Raw genomic sequence first — 16,969 nt, forward strand, 5'->3', positions numbered from 1 at the left:
GCCTCAGGGCTACCACTGGCTGGAGCAATGACTTGATTGACCAAACAAAGGGTAAGGGTAATTGATCCTCTTTGACTTGGGGGGGGGTATATATAGGAAAGATAGGAGCCCTGGGATAGATCACTGCTTGCCTTCAACATGGATGAGGTGTGTTGCAAATCAGAGGAACCTAGCACAGATATTGAACGGCCAACCACAAGCACAGAACAACCAGCCCCTAGCATGGAACAACCAACCAACCACATGCGTGAAACAACTAAGTGCAAGCTCAAAACAACCGACCCCTAGCATGGAACAACCAACCACAAGTGGAGAACAACCAGCCACAAGGACTCAAGAAATGGAGAGGATGACCCCCTGTCATTCCAAGTGCAGAGACAGTGCTGAGGTCGGATGACCCTACCCATGCTCCTCGTCTTCCTCATAGATCCCCCACCCCAGATGCCTATGCTGTCCGTGCCAGGCACAAACCCCATCCTCAGCCTCCACTCCATGTGAAGCCCCCTCCCCATCCAGTCTCCATCTTCTTCCCCCAAACTAGTGCTGTGCTCCGTGCTCACCTGTTGCCCCCACCACCACCACCCAGTGTGGAAGGTAGCCAGGTGGGTAGAAATGTCCCTGCAAGAGTGTGCAGTCCCAAGATCCCCTGAACCGTCTATTACCTGTTCGAGAAAGCACACGAGAGAAACAAGGGCAACGACATCTGACTGTTACCTCCAGCTGATGAACAGAAGGAATCAAAATCAGAGACCACAGCTCCAGCCGGAGCAGAACCAAGACACCGCAGACAACCCGGCCCATCCCAGAACCGCCCTGTGTATAGAGAGGCCTGGACACCAGCAGCTGTCTGCTGCGTCCCCAGAGGAGCCCGTGGAGAAACGGCCACCCTTGCAGACACCGAAGTGTGCACCAACAGCGTACACAGGTGGTGATGGTTGAAATAGCATCAACAAGATCTGAGAAAGAGGTGTGCGTGTGTGTGTGCGTGTGTGTGTGTGTATGTGTATGTACGTGTGCCAGTTCTCTGTTTTTGTGGGGAGGGAGGGAGGGAAGGGAGGGGCAGGTGTGTCTGAGGGCTGGGAGAAGAGTCCTGCAGAGTCAGGGGCCAGACCTGCAGGCCCACAGTTAGCCAGACATGGGGGATAAAGATGAGGTGAGGACTGCGACCTGAAGACAGATTCCTCCTGAACACTTTATCCCATGGGCAGGAAGAAAAGGATTTGGAGTTTCTCCATGTGTGAGTGTGAGTGTGGCAGAGGGCCTCCAGATGGGTTGACATGTGATGTGTCAGGTGACAATGGCACACACCCCATAAAAGCAGACATATTACCTCCAGACCATATACTTCATAGTGGTGTTTGTTGCACGTCATCCTATGCTGTAAGCAACTAAAGGCCCTCAGAAAAATTTAAAAACAAAAACAAAAAACTTCATCCTACTGAAAGTCACCAGCAACATCCCTAAACACTAAAATGATGGTATTTGTAGGCCATATTCCCAACGCTAATTAGGGTACTTACTTGCTCAGAAACTTGGGATAGAGCAGTGGCCAGTGGTGGGTGGGGCAGTGGGAGAGTGAAGGTGAAAATAAGGAGCATTGTCTACTGAAAATTTTGATCATTTAAAAAATTTTTAATTAAGATTTTTATTGAAGTACAGTTGATTTACAATGTGTTAATTTCTGCTGTATAGCAAAGTGACTGTTATACATATATACATTCTTTTTTAATATTCTTTTCCATTATGGTTTATCACAGGATATTGAATATAGTTCCCTGTCCTGTACATTTGGACCTTGTTTATCCTCCTGAGAATTTTTAATACAAAAGTAAAACTAAGTAAAAGCTAGTTGTGTTTTTATTATCTCCACCATATGCCAGCATTTCTACATAATGCCAGTCATTAAATATTCTACTGCCTCCAAAAATCTTTCTTGGGGTGGTATTCTAGAGGTTTCGACATCAACTCTAGAGGATTGAATTAATCCTATTCCTTGAGTTACTTGTTTGGGACTCTCTGCTGTTTATTTACTCATTTATTCTCCTTCATTTCCACTCCCCAGCCCCATTTGCCTTTTCTTCACAGTCAGTCATTCTAATGAATTTTATGCACATTCTTCCCCTTGTTTGAATGTTAATAAAATGCACATTGTGGTCTATGGGCATGCATTTTAAATTTATGTATCTGCTATATATCATTGTTCCTTAATATTTCACTCAGCAGTATTTATACATATAGCTGATTCACTTTGTTGTACAGCAGAAACTAACACAACATTGTAAAGCAATTATACTCCAATAAATATGTTAAAAAAAATAAAAGCAATAGTAAATTAAAAAAGAAGACCTCTCCATGTTTCTATGTGTATGTCTAGTCTGTTGTTTCTTTCCCTTGGAATTGAATATTTCAGAAATGACTTTTTTTACTGTATAAACTTCAGAAAGCTATTTCGATTTTTAATATTATACAAAATATTTTTACTAGGTTAATCAAACACGTCTTAATCGCTTACCAAGTGATATTTGAGTTTTTAAATTGAAATTCAACTTAATATCTTAAATACCAATGAAATAATTAAACATTTCTTAAAATGGTAAAGTAGCATAATCATTCATATGTGGCTTTTTCATATTTTACTTAATTAGATTGGAATGAGATTTATCTGTTGAATAATTATTACATTTCAACTAATACTTTCTGGGAAAAAAAAAAACAATTGAGCTTGAGGCAGTTATTGGGCCTGATTAGTCAGAAAGGATATCTGGTGATTCTTTTTGATTTTGTGATGGGTTAATAGTTAATTGATTAATTTCTCTACATATCTAAGACATAAGGTGAATTTTAGCCCTTAGCTGAAAGACAAAGCTAACATATTTACGTTTCTGCATTTGAAGTAGAAAAATAGTGGCTTTCCTCTCCTGACCCTAGTTCTGTACATAAATGACTTGAGTGACCCACCTGCCTTAGGGCTTGGTGATTTGTACTGGTGAGAAGTTCGCTCCCCCAGTGAGGAAGAGCAATCAAGTGCACCCCAGCCCCGTTCAGTGACATTGGTCATGTTGCTTCTCTGTTTTGGGGGAACACTGTGAGGAGGGAGAGTCATGAGGCATTCTAGTTGAATCAGAAGTAGAAGGCTCAGGTTTGTCCTGCTAAGAGTGCTAGGTTTCTTTTTGGAGCATCGGTTGTAACTAATTTCTAGGTGATAGTGTTTTAAAATTTCGTCTTCTGGTTTCTGGGCAGGCAAAAATCACCTCAGAAAACAAACCAAAAAAAAAAAATAGCAAGAACACTCCCTCCACACACATGGCCACGCACACAAGCTTCTCTAAATATGTGGACAGACAGGAAGGCATGTATCATATGTATGCGAGTGAACTCATCTCTGAGTGTCTGTAGTGCTGTGAAGATGTAGTCTTGATGTGACCAAGCCATTTGATGATATGTTTGCAGGAATTTGGAAGAAATCTGTCACGTCCATAATCACTTTGCATGCTCCATGTGTACAGATGTTCATATAACAGGTTTTTGTAAAGTGAGGCACTTCTACACTCCATCATAGGAAAAGAAAAAACACCTAAACAGAGGTATTAGTGACCCAAATCTGTTTGCCTCTGAATTCCCAAGCAGGGGCTCTAGGTAGCATATGCTACATTCCCATCATTCACACATACACGCACACACACACACACACACATATGCATACACATGGGTGGATTTAACTGTTGATAGCTAGTGCAAATATTTAAGTAGCTATGTACAAAAGCTTTAATATTTGACCTTCAAGAAACAATTAGTGCTAATTTTGTAAAGGAGGCAATGCAAGTCAAGCAGTATAAATCTGAACAAAGACCCTGGCACACCACAGGCTAGAGATGTTTGTTGGATTAAAAGATGGCATTGGATCCTCCAAGCTCTTCACTCAGGACTCCGAGAGAAATTGTAGCTGCTTTAAAACTTTGCAAATCCCTGTTTCCCCAAGTTAGACATAGTAGACTATTACACATTTGTATTTTGGTGCAAATTAGTTTAGCAAGAATTGAGTGTACAGGCATATCTCAGAGATATTGTGGGTTCAGTTCCAGATCCGTGCAATAAAATGAATATCACAAAGCAAGGTACACCAGTTTTTTTTGTTTTTCAGTACATACAAAAGTTATGTTTACATTATAAACATCTATTAGGTATGCAATAGCATGTCTAAAAACAATGTACACACTTTAATTAAAAATACTTTACTGGTAAAAATGATAACCATCATCTGAGCCTTCAGTGGGCCATAATCTTTTTTTGCTGCTAGAGGGTTTGAAATATTGTGAGAATTACCAAAATGTGATACAGACGCGAAGCGAGCAAATGCTGTTGGAAAAATGGCACCGGTAGACTTGTTCCATGCAGAGTTGCCACAGACAATTCGTTAAAAAAAAAAAAAAGGCAGTGTCTCTGAAGCACAATAAAACAAGGTATGCCCGTATTAGGGATGTAAGAAACCTCAGAGATCATGTAATTCACCACTGTCATTTAACAGATAAGGAAACTGAGGCCCTAAGAAAGGATGAAACTCACCCAGCGTCACACAGTAAATTAGAATGAGGTCTCCAGGGAATTCCCTGGCGCTCCAGTGGTTAGGACTCGGCTTTTCACTGCCGAGGGCGGGGTTCAATCCCTGGTCTGGGAACTAAGATCCCACAAACCATGCAGCGGTGGACCCCCAAAAATGTTAAAAAAATAAAGGTCTCCAGAGTTAATAGGTGCCCATGGAATTGATCTCCATGTAGAACTGGCCTAGTTCTGCCCAAGCAGGCAAAGCTGGCATCCTCAAGATGTCCTTAAGCTGTCCTGTTCACTTGTGGAAAACTTCAGATGAACGTTTTGGTTAAAGGCAAATAAAGTAGTTCATTGATGACATGTAACCCTTTGAAAACAGTAGCAGTCAACCCAGGATATGTGGTAGGCTCCAAATTCAGCAAAGGCATTTTAGGAAGAGATACACTATAAAAACCAGGAAGTAGTTTAAGCACCATTCTTCAAAAATCAATTATTTATACATGAAAGACATCCCCAAATCTCTACTAGAGTGTGTATGTTATAGAGAATCAGGGGTACCATTAACATGAGAGAGAGAGGGGGGAGAGGGAGGGAAGGAGAGAATGAATTAGTATTATAAAACTAGTTTTAGTTGGTATTAAAACCTAGAGACAGTTAAATTCTAGAAGCAGTTTGGCATTCTATACTGTACCAGTTAATTGAGTCCATATGTAGTATTTTTTAAAAAGACACATCAGCTTCATTAATAACAAAGTCAATCTACTTTTGTCACTGTATAGATGAAATAACCAGATAATTAAGAACATAGCTCACTTTTTTAAATGTCTTATTTTTCAATTATAAAATTAATATATTTTCAGTGAAGAAGATTCAGAAAAGTCATAAAAATAAATGGAGTTCCTAATCTCATCACCCAGAGCCATCTTCTATTAATGTTTTGGTCCTTGTACACTTTTTTTCTTGAATTTCATTTATTTACTTTTTATACAGGTTCTTATTAGTTATCTGTTTTATACATATTAGTGTATATATGTCAGTCCCAATCTCCCAGTTCATCCCACCACCACCACCATCCCCCCCATCCCGCTTTCCCCCCTTGGTGTCCATACCTTTGTTCTCTACATCTGTGTCTCTATTTCTGCCTTGCAAACCGGTTCATCTGTACCAGTTTTGTAGATTCCACATATATGTGTTAATATATGATATTTGTTTTTCTCTTTCTGACTTACTTCACTCTGTATGACAGTCTCTATGTCCATCCACATCTCTACAAATGACCCAATTTCGTTCCTTTTTATGGCTGAGTAATATTCCATTGTATATATGTACCACATCTTTATCCATTCTTTGGCCTCCTCTACTTTAATATTTATATATGGGCAAGTTTCAGGATTCTCTCGTGTGCTCCCTTCTCGTCCCAATATACACCCCACTGCCTGGGTGGTTTTAGACACTCCCAATGCTCACATCAGTGATGTTCTCATGAACTACGAAGTTGTATTTCCAGTTCAGATCAGCTTCTGAACCTCAAAGTAACATCGGCAACAGGATACCCCGTATTGCTACTCAGATGTTTTTCATACACCTTAATCTCAACATGTTTAAAATAAAAATCATTTTTACCTTCAAATTTGCTCATCTTCCGTTTTCTCTCCTGTCACATCCACCTAATTTCCCAGGGCAAAAATCTAGGATCATTTTTGACTTCTTTTTTTACCTCCTCCTAATCCTTTTAAATAGTTCTAAAATTATATCCACCTCTTTCCAGCTCTACTGCCTGTTTTAGTCTCAGCTTCTACAATCTCTTATTGGGTTAATGCCGTCTGCTAACTGTCCTCCTTGTAGTCAGTCTTTCCTCCTTCAAACCATTTAACATTACAGCAAGAGTTAATGTTCTAAAATGCATGTTTGATCATGTCACTGCCTATTCTCTCCATGAAAAAGTCTAAGCCCCTTAAAACAACAGCAGTGGCCCGTCCAGAAGTCATATACAGAAAATGCTTTTGCAGTTACAGGAGGGGATTATGGTGATAAATGTGCTCGGAATCAGGAGTTAGTGAACTCATCTTAAGACTGATTTTGCATAGCACTTTGCAACACTTTGAGAAAATGTTAACTTTTCATACCAGAGACTGGGAAGATGGCTAACAATATATTGGTGAAAAGATTGCCCCTCTTCCAAGCCACCCTCTTGATCTGTCCCCTAAGACATGACCCTACATGACTTGCACCTCCTTAAAATTCATTTCACTTTTGGCCACCCTCATCCCTGGTCATTTATCAATCACCCTTTAAACCAGTCAGTGGATGCTTATCGAATACCCACTATGTGCTAAAAATTATGCTAGACATTAGGGACATGAAAATGAACAGGACATAGTCTCGGACCTCATGGAGTTTCAGTGTAGCAGAGGAGATAGCCATAAAAGTATTCTAGTATTAATTACTTAAACTTGTAACAAGTGACTATTTGGACATGGTAGAATCTAGCCCAGGGTTTCTCAGCCTTGGCACGATTGGTGTTTTGGGTCAGGTAATTCTTTGTTGTAGGTGGCAGTCCAGTGCACTGTAGGATATTTAACAGCATCCCTAACCTCTACTCACTAGATGCCTGTAGCACCTCCTACCCAGTTGTGATCATCAAAAATGTCTCCAGATGTTGCCAAATGTCCCTCGGGGGGGAAAATTACTCCCAGTTGACAGTCACTGTTCTATACCAAGGTTACCATTGATTGATCGATTGATTTAGCAGTCAACTATCTTTAATTTCCTCAAGCATGCCACATTTTTTGTGTTAACTCAAAACCTGTGTACACACTGTTCCCTCTGCCTAAATCACTCCACTCCTTCCTTGATTGAGTCACCCCAACATCTCCCATCCCAACACTTTGACTCTAGAGTAGATGCCTCTCAGTGTTCCCATAGCACCCAGGTCATTTCTCATCTCATACAAATACACCTTATGATAATTTCCTGTTTACTTATCTATACCCTCCACTACTGTCTAAGTTCCATGAGGATAGAACCTGTCTTATTCCTCACTCTATCCAAAAAGTTTAGACTTTTATTTGGCACAAAAAATGCTGAACAATGTGTAGACCTTTATTTGGCACAAAAAATTATCAATGTTGAATTGATAATTGAATGGATGAAAGAATGTTTCAGCTAGGGCAAGAGGGAACAAAGTGGTCATCCATGATTGAATGACAACAATTAATTGTGCTGATTTGTCGCAGTCATTTTCATAAGACACCAAATGTCAACATATACAATCACCTCTGAAGTACTAGGTGAAGTGGTCAGAAGACACCTCTGGCTATCCCTCGTAGCTGACTCTTGATCCATGTTTTTCCTTTTCTTAATTTCTGATTCCATACATCCTTGTTTTTCACTACAGTGTGAAGACAGGACATAGTATAAAAATTAGAAATTGACTGATGGTGTCTAGTTTACAGATTATTTGGCAATTTAGAAAGCTATTTTATTTTACAGCTGTGGCAAAATACTTTTACCTAAAAGAGCTGGGACAAGCCTAGTGGAACCTTGGGGGCTGGGACACCCAATAGAACCCTAGCCCAGCAAAGCTGTCGGGGCAGAACTCCCCACCTAAAACTATGGGGGTAATGCTGCCACCCCAGTGGACTTGGAAGATGGGACATTGAGCCAAGAAGATTATTCTCAAGAGTTAAGGTTTCATGGCATTTGTCTTCCTAGGTTTTGGACTTGTTTGGGATCTGACACTTTTTCTTCCTCTTGTAATGGGAATGTCTATCGTATACCTGTCCTACCATTGTATTTTAGAAGCACAAAACTTGTCTGGTTTCACACGTGCACATCTGGGAGGAATTTTGTCCCAGGATGAAACTTACCTTGAGTCTCACTCATTAGATGACATTTAGATGTGACTTTGAATTTCAGACTTCAGAGTTGATGTTGGAATGAGTTAAGACTCTTTGGGCTGTTGCATGTGAGAAGAACATGAATTTGGGGGGGCAAGGGACAGAATGTTATGGACAGAATTATGTCCCCCTAAAATTCATATGTTGAGGCCCTAGCCCCCAGTGTGATGGTATTTGGAGATGGGAACTGATTAGGTTTAGAGGAGATCATAAAGGTGGCATCCTAACCTGATAGGAATGGTGGCTCTGTAAGAGAATATCTCTCCCTGTCTGTGTCTCTCTGTCTCTCTCCATGTGCATGCACCAAGGAAAGGCTGTGTGTGCACACAGTGAGAAGGTAGCCATCTGTAAGCCAGGAAGACATCCCTCACTGGAACCTGGCCCTGCTAGCACTTGATCTGAGACTTCCAGCCTCCAGAACTGTGAGAAAATAAATGTCTGTTTTTTTTTAAGTCTATGGTATTTTGTTGTGGCAGCCTGAACTGATTAAGACAAGTCCACATCAAAGACACTGGCTTTTTCTTAAAAGTTCATCTAGACCCCTGGTGATGTCCTCTAATCTAAGCCGTAATGCTTTACCTCCAAGTACCCTGTGGACTTTTGTAAATTCAGTATTACCTTCTATGCACACCAGACACCCCTGCTCAAGGCCCCAATTCTGTCAGTGGCACCACTGTTCTCCCAGGTATCTGAGCTTGAACATATGATCATGTTTACCTCATCTCTCAGAAGCCCCCACACCTAATTTTCTTCTCCAGACGTTCTGTATTCTATCTCTTTTTACTGATAGGCATAGAGATGCAAGATATATTATTGTGTTTCATAAATTCTGAGAGGCACCACTATTTGATGTACCACTAAGGAAGTAAAAACACTGAGAGTTAAGCTGCGATGCAGCATTTATTGTAAAATGCATCCCAATTACAGGGATGTTAAAATGTGGAAAATGTGCATCACAGAATCAGTAAAATGAAGCAAGTGGAAAAATCAAGGACACTACAATATATAGAGCATGATACCTATATCAATCACATCGCAGCAGGAAACTGATGATCCATCAAAATTAGGGTAATGTGAAGAAGGTTTACTTATAAAGCAGTTAATTACAAAGATGCGGGTGGGTCATGGGGTAGCCATAAGTAATAGTGTAGGAACCTGCATCTAGTAGCAGTAGAGCTAATTCCGCTCCTAGGGCCACAGTGATGAGAAACGGAAAAATTTAGCAGGATTGGGAAGGAGAGTGAATCATGTGAAGCAGGTTGTATTGAGAGGAGAAATTTCTTCAGTGGAGGGGCACAGCAAGTGTAAAGCACACTTGTGAGGTGGGAGCAGAGGGGTAACTATTCTTATGCAACTTGCCTTCCTCCTTCCTCACCTTCTGCCAGAGCTTCCCATTGGCTGAACCCAGTTGGAAGCCAGAGGGCAAGAGGCCAAGGGTGATGTAATCCATACATTTCAGTCTTAGGAAAAGAGCAGGGTGGAAGAAGATGGAAAATGGATATATAGGGGCAAAAGCAGATATCTTGTATGTGTACAGTGTATACACATGTGTACAATGAAAAGAAAATGTGTTTGTGTACATATTTACATTTTTGTTCTAGAAGGAAACAAAACTTAACTATACAGGGCATATGGGATTCAGGTGACTAGGATTAGAAACTTTTACTTTTTATATCTTACTCTTCTTGGCTGTGTGAAGTCTTTTTTATAATTATTGCTTTTATAGTAAAAAAAAAAAAAGAAAAAATACCTAATAAAAGTAGCCCCACAGTTTTATCATTCTCTCCGTTACCACTGCCATGGCCATAGTCTAGAAGTTACTGTCCCCATACCACATTTATTGACACTGTCTCTCATCTGGCACCTCCATCTTAGTTTGCGTTTTCTAATTAATCTTGAATAGGACTGCCAGAACTGTTTCCTCATTCACTCGTTAATTAAAATGTTGTTATTGAGCAGCTAGTATATACTGGGTATATTCTAGAAGCAGAGGGTCCTCTGATGAGTAAAGAAAGACTCATTCTCTTCCACATACAGCCCAGTAAGAAAGACAGTTGCTAATTTTATCAAATCACATGAGGAAATATTCAATGTCAACCTTGAAGATGACAAGGGACACATTTGTGATGGAGTGATAACTGAAATAAAATATGAAGGATGAGTAAGATTTGTTACTTCGGAAAGTTGAGGAGGGAATATTTTTCCAGATAGATGGAATAATATATACAGTTCTCTGTGGTATAAGTGCACCTGGCAAATATATATTTTTTAATTTATTTTTTATACAGCAGGGTTTCTTTTAATTTATTTTTTTATACAGCAGGTTCTTATTATTCATCAGTTTTATACACAGCAGTGTATACATGTCAATCCCAATCACCCAGTTCATCCCCCCCACCCCCCCACCGCTTTCCCCCCTTGGTGCCCATACGTTTGTTCTCAACATATGTGTATGTATTTCTGCCGTGCAAACCAGTTCATCTGTACCATTTTTCTAGGTTCCACATATATGCGTTAATATATGATATTTGTTTTTCTCTTTCTGACTTACTTCACTCTGTATGACAGTCTCTAGGTCCATCCATGTCTCCGCAAATTGCACAATTTCGTTCCTTTTTATGGCTGAGTAATATTCCATTGTGTATATGTACCACATCTTCTTTATCCATTCATCTGTCAATGGGCATTTAGGTTACTTCCATGACCTGGCTATTGTAAATAGTGCTGCAATGAACATTGGGGTGCATGTGTCTTTTTGAATTATGGATTTCTCAGGGTACATGCCCAGGAGTGGGATTGCTGGGTCATATGGTAGTTCTCTTTTTAGTTTTTTAAGGAACCTCCATACTGTTGTCCATAGTGGCTGTATCAATTTACATTCCCACCAACAGTGCAAGAGGGTTCCCTTTTCTCCACACCCTCTCCAGCATTTGTTGTTTGTCGATTTTCTGATGATGCCCATTCTAACCGGTGTGAGGTGATACCTCATTGTGGTTTTGATTTACATTTCTCTAATAATTAGTAATGTTGAGCAGCTTTCTTTCATTGTTTTTAAAAAAAAAACAAAGAAAGCTGTGTGGCTTCAGCACTGACTTGATGAGGAGCTTGCTGAGAGTTTTGTGGATGGTATGGTTAGGGGCCAGTCCACATATGCTTTTAGAGTCAATTCCAGGTATTTTTCTATTTATTTCAAAACCAACGGGAATTCTTTGAAGTATTTTTCTGAAACCTGACTTTTGTTATATTGGTGGTTCAGCATGGGCTCCCTAACTCTTTCTAGATAACATTTATTCTTAGGGCTCCCTTTCCGATTACCTATAATCTGGCTCCACTGATATGTGGAAGTAGATGGCTCACTGATGTCCTATATACCTTTGTCTTCATTCAACATATATTGAGCAGCCACTGTGTGCTGGGGACTGTTCTAGGCACTTAGGGTACATCAGTGAGCACACCAAATATCTCTGCTCACAAAGCACCGAGCCGATCTCCCTGTGCTATGCGGCTGCTTCCCACTATCTATCTACCTTACGTTTGGTACTGTATACCGCCTGGAGGGGTGGGATGGGGAGGGTGGGAGGGAGGGAGATGCAGGAGGGAAGGGATGTGGGAACAGATGTATATGTATGACTGATTCACTTTGTTATAAAGCAGAAACTAATAAAAAAATAAAAAATAAAAATAAAAATAAAAAAACAAAAAAAACAAATATCTCTGCTCTCATGGGGCTTGCATTCTAACCACACTTCAGTCAGTTTTATGTGCATACTGTACCACAAGTACAGCATAATTACCTGTGCAATTTGAGAATAGGAAAACCAAAAATGACTTTAAAAGTTTCTAGTTATATGGGACAGGAATTTTGCAGTAGGTAACTAAGTTCTGCTTTAGCTGGCTTAAGAAAAGGGAGACAGATTTACTATTTAAGGATAGTGGGACATCTTATAGAACCAGTGACTGTCTTTTTCATACTCTCATCTTTTTGCTACATTGCTTGTCTGCTTGGTTCATTCAATCTTGATACGAACTAGCTCCTTCATTTTTGCACAGCTCTTGGGTTTTACATTCCCTTTCTTCCAGAGACCAATCATACTGAGACTGGAATGTCATAATTCTAGTTCAAATTAATGGGAGAGGGGTTCTCATTTTTGGTTCAGATACCCCCAATTCTGGGACAAAACATTGTGGTAAAAGAAGATGGGTTGATCTTGTGGAAACATGGCTGCTCCCTCTATAACCCTGTATACTACAGAGGGGAGTGAGGGGCAGGGAGAAGGGGAAATTTTCAGAAAACAGTAGATTTGGGAAATGGTTCAGCAGATAAATGTGTCTATTGTACTAATATAGCCACCTCTTTCAATGCAAGGAGATTGGGGTCTAGAGAAGGACAGGAATTCACTAAGATCGTAGAGTGGAGTTGAGTGGTCTCGTCACAGCCTTCCTGCCTGCATTTACTTGTTTTGCTCCCCTCACCTGAAATTTCTTTTATGTTCTTCACTATGACTTTCAAGGTCAGTCCCTTCAACATTATGGGATCTCCTTTTCCTTCTCTGTAGTTTTACAAGCCTTAAAATTTGTATCACCCAATTTTAGCACACCTACAGTCATGTTACATAGATTTATTACCTAGATCTTTTGTTAACTGTTCTCTTTGGTTGCACTTACTATCACAACTTTAACCTTCTCCATTTCCATAGAGTAATATGCTACAATTTGCAAGACTAAGGCTGACTTTTGTAGTGTTTATTGGGTGCATTGTAGGTTGACTGATTCCAAATTATACGTACTGGTGCACCTTAATTTTACTAGTGTCACATATATAATATTACAAGACACACAGTTTCAGTGAATTTGTGTGGACAGTGCAAACATTTTTCGAGTCAGATACTTCTGGTTCCAGTCTGTATTCTATTTCAAAGGATTATTTGGAAGACTGAGAAAATGCATTCAATTATTCCTTCATTTAACAAATATTTAAATGCCAACTATGCACGAGGTACTCCTCTAAGTACCAGGGATGATGCAATTAACAAAAACAGGCAAAAGTCCCCGACTTCATGTTCTTTGCACATAATTTTGTCCATAATACAATTTCAACAAGCAAAGCTTACTTATTCCCTACTAGAAAGATTGTTTGTAGCTACATAACCTTATTCCTTAATATTTTGAAAGAATAGCATCTTTACAGACCTGGTTGTCTTGTCCTTTTTCTGATCTTGATCACCATTTCTTTGTATTAAATATACATAGACTAAACTCACAATCATGAGGTCACCTAGGTATCATACACCTTCCCATATATTTTTGCATTTATTTTCTTACAATTAACTTTGATTTCACAGATGATATATATTTGTTGAAGGAATTTTGAAATGTAAAGCAAAGAAGAAAGTGTCTCAGTTTAAAGACATACTACACTATGAAGAGAATACTACTCTTGCCATTTGGAGTATTTTCTCATCATCTTTTGAATTGCAACCAGATTGGACTCTATATTACCACTACCCTCTATCTATTAATACTATGCCTCTATTTAAAAATGCCATTGACATTTCTTGCATTTTTACGTTTTGGTAATGAAAGCTTGTTTGACTCTGTGTCTGCACAAATACACTCTTCAGTGCTTTGACCTGTCTCTGACTTCTTGATAATCAACAGCTCTTTGTCTTTATATGACATTGAGTATTCGAGATTTGAACAGATATTGATAATTTGATTAACATGAACATTCACACACAGAATGAAATACAGATCTTTTCCTTTATAATGGGAAAACAAGAAATGACTTTACTGAATGTAAGGCTAGCTTATTGACTATTTAGTAATTAATGACTAGAAAATTGAGCCAAAATACTGGGTAATTTCAAATTAAAAATAGCATACTTGATTGTATGTGAACATAGCATATAAGCTCATCCAATTCAAAACCAGTCTCATTTTGTTCACTTTCTATATTGAGGGTGGTTTACTTGGTTTTGCCAGTCTGGGTACCAGCATTTGAAAGTCTTTATCCCCCAAATTCTCTAACATATACAAAATTAGAACAAATAATAATACTGTAATGAACTCCCATGTATCCATTAATCAGTTTCAACAATTTCCAACATTTTACTCTGTTGTGTTACTGTCTCCTATTTTTTTATTGGAGTATTTTAAATTAAGTCCTATACATATGTCATTTAACACAAATACTTCTGTATGCATCTCTAACTTATAAGGATATTTTTTACATACCTATTACATCATTATCACATCTAACAATAGTTACTTAAAATCATCTAACAGTCAGCCCATGTTTAGATTCCCATGATTGTCTCAAAATGTCTTTTTACAGTTGGTTTGCATTTGATTGAGCTGCATCTTAAGTCTCATTTATTCTGTAATAATCCCCAAGTCCCTCTTTATCATGCAATTGATTTGTTAGAGAACATAGGTCCTTTGTCCTGTAGAATGGCTCACATTCTAGCTTTGGCTGATATTTTGTGGTATGTTCAGCTTGTATTTCCTGCAAACTATGAGTTAGATCTGGAGGCATGATTAGATTCAGGTTAAATTGAATTTTATGTAAGAGTACTTCATATGTGGTTTTATGTACTTTCTCTTGCAAGAAATCACAAGACATATAATATGTGGTCCCATTTTTAGTGATGTGATCAGTGAGTGATCAGTGCCTTCAGGTATATCAATCTGATCCCTCCTGCTTGTTTAAGTTCCCATTAATATTTCATCTGATAATTTTAAAACCAGGATGATAATGGCTTTGCCCTATTAAGATATTCAGGGTTGCAAAAATGTTTTTCCTAATACCATCCTTCATTTTACCTTTGTTATCTAGAATCCTTGTATAAAAAATACATTTGTCCCTCTTCAAATATTTGGATACCCTGAGGTATAGTTGTAAAAAAAAAAAAAAAAGTAAGGTAAATGTTTAGTGCTTTCCCTTTACCATTTTTTTATGGTAATGAGTTGGTGGGTGTCTACAACCTCCAATGTTGTCCAATGAATTATTGTTTAGTATTATTATGAACTCTTCGATGTTTGTGTACTTGCTATATATCAATCCAATTGCACTTATTACCCTTCTGTAATCAAGTTGTAGCCTCCTGGATCAGTGGAAACCCATTAGAGTTGGCTTTTGTGAGCAACAGAGGCTTAGATTTAATAATCAAGTAGGTCTGAAAAATGTAGGCATCAATATTTAATTGCATGGTGGCTTTTTGACTCATGACTTTATGAAGATTATAAAAAGCATCAGTTGAGAATGGCTAATGTCATGCTCTGGAATGAGAAACATTGGAGGTAGAGGAGGTCCTCATTCTCATTCCCTGATTCTTCCTCAGAAAGGAATTTCTGATAGCCCTTAATCAGTATGGTCAAGGGAAGGGTTATGGTTTCATATGGCCTCTAGTTTGTGTGTTCTAATGCTCTTGTCCAACTCATACGTAGTAATGAGGTTTCAGGGATATTATTGCTAAGACTGAGTTTTTGCTTATGTACTGGCTCAGAATAGATTTTCTTATAATCTGAGTTTTTATCAATTGTACAAAAGGCTTAATTCCATCTGTGGAACTATGCTGCTGCAGCTCTGTATTTCAAACCAGAATATTATGTAACCATACTTGTATATTTTGGTGGCTCCATTGCTGTGTGTGAGCAGAGTTCTTTGGTTTTTTTCAATTGGAGGCAATTTTTATATCTTCTTGGTGTGAAAAGTCACTTCCAATATGAGCTTGATCTAAAGACATTTTCTATAGGTTTTTGGCAGTACAATTCAACAACTTTCTGCTATCATTTTTTGTCATTACTTTATCCATTTGACACATAAACGTGTAGATTATAAGTTTACACAGTCTTGTATCTTAATTTATGTAGGCCATCTATGTATATTCTATTTAAATGTAAAATTAACTCACTTCATCTGATAATCCATTTCTAATCAATTAAGATGTTTTCCTTTTAACTTGAAAATGGTCAAGATAAAGACTCAAACTAGACCCATGGGCCAGATTCAGACAACCACGTAATTTTGTGTAAAAAAAAAAAAAGTTATATTGGAACATATTATTTATGGCGGCTTTGGTGCTACAAGGGCAAAGTTGAATATTTGCGACAGAGAACATATAGCCTGCAAAGATGAAAATATTTACTATCTGGACATTTTCAGAGAAAGTTTACTACTAACCCCTGGTCAAGACTAATGAAATTTGCTTTGTACATATTCATAATGATACTTTTCTCAGGAAGCTGCTATGGAAATACCACTCACTAATAAGGAAAAGAGAAATTATTTTCCTCAAATATAATTCTTGGATTGTTAGCTAGGAAGAGAAGAGATTTTTGTCTTTTTTTTTTTTTTTTTTTTTTTACTTCTCTATCTCCATCTCATAGTAGGAGATCAATAAATGTTTGTTGAGTGAATGAATACATGGATGGGTTATAGTTAAAGTCTTTAATGATGAACCAAATACAAGAAACGTACACTACATTCCTATTTCTATAGCTGTGTAGCTGTGGTGGTTGTATAG

At 38.5% G+C, this 16,969-nt stretch overlaps 1 long non-coding RNA gene across 1 annotated transcript in view; it reads left to right on the forward strand.

Moving 5' to 3' along the window:
• LOC309797127 overlaps nt 1-16,969 on the forward strand; it is an 877,962-nt gene that overhangs the window by 708,057 nt on the left and 152,936 nt on the right. The window lies entirely within an intron of this gene.

Source organism: Mesoplodon mirus (assembly GCF_964341445.2).
Source record: "Mesoplodon mirus genome assembly, chromosome: X".
NCBI lineage: Eukaryota > Metazoa > Chordata > Mammalia > Artiodactyla > Ziphiidae > Mesoplodon > Mesoplodon mirus.